Here is a 1,090-nt window from a genome sequence, read left to right as displayed (position 1 = left end):
CAGCGCGCCCCCGGCGGCCGGGCTTTCCTCGTCTCTCCCCCCCCCACCCCTCCCGCCTCCCCTACCCCCGCCGCCGCCTTCCTCCTCAGGAGCAGCGCCTCAGCAAGCCGCGCTGCGTGCGGCGCGGAACCTTTATCGGGGCGCCGCGGGACAAAGGGGGAGGAGGCCGGGCGGACCCCGGGCGCGCCGCATGCCGGGAGCTGTAGTTCACCCGCGCAAGGAGTCTGCGCGCCGCGCGGGGGGCGCCGGGAGCTGTAGTCCCGCGGTGCCGCGGAGCCTCCTGGGAAATGCAGTCCCGTGAGGCCGGCGGGGCTCCCGGGATGGGCCCAGCGCGCCGGTCCGCCCTCCCGCGGCTGCCAACCCCTCTGCGGGGCCTCCGCCCACCCCCGGTCAGCCTGGGGGGGGGGCAGGCGGCGGCCGGCAGGGAGGCGCGGGGGGCGGGCGGATCGGGAGCAGCAGGCGGACGACAGCAGCCGGCGGAGCCCTCGCCCGGAGCCACGCCCGCAACTGAAGCAAAGCGGCGGCGGAGCCTCGGCCGCGGCGGGACGGCGCCGCTGCCCGGTCAGCACCGTCGGGCCCGCGGAGCTGCGGCGGGTTCCAGCGCGGGGGGCGAGGAAAAAATAAAGAAATGAATTGCAATAAAAAATATACTTAGAAAGAGGAAACAACAGGCAAAGCAGCGCCCCGGGGGCAGGGCAGCGGCGCGCCGGGGTGCCGCTCCGTCTCCGCGCTGCGCGGACCGGCTCGGCCGGGGTCGGCGGGCCCGGCAGCACCGCGCGCCGCGACAGCTCCGCGCCGCCGCCGCCAATCGCCGCCGCCGGTCCCGCCCACCGCCCGTCGCCATTGGCCAGCGCCGCCGCCACTCAGGCTCCGGCGGCGGCGGCGGCGGCGGCGGCGGGGATGCCGATGCCGATGCCGGCGGGCGCGGAGCCGCCGCGGCGCGGAGCCGCCGCCCGGCCCGGGCACGGCGGGGCAGGGGCGGGCGGGGCGGGGGCGCGCAGCCCGCGGGCCCCGCAGCGGCCGCCCGGGCGCCGCCCGCCGCCGCCGCCGCGGCCGTAGGCGCCCCCGCCTCCCGGGGGCACGGCGCACC

The sequence above is a fragment of the Aptenodytes patagonicus genome, chromosome 22, assembly GCF_965638725.1.
Source record: "Aptenodytes patagonicus chromosome 22, bAptPat1.pri.cur, whole genome shotgun sequence".
Taxonomy (NCBI): domain Eukaryota; kingdom Metazoa; phylum Chordata; class Aves; order Sphenisciformes; family Spheniscidae; genus Aptenodytes; species Aptenodytes patagonicus.
Note: the sequence above shows the minus strand (reverse complement) of the source record.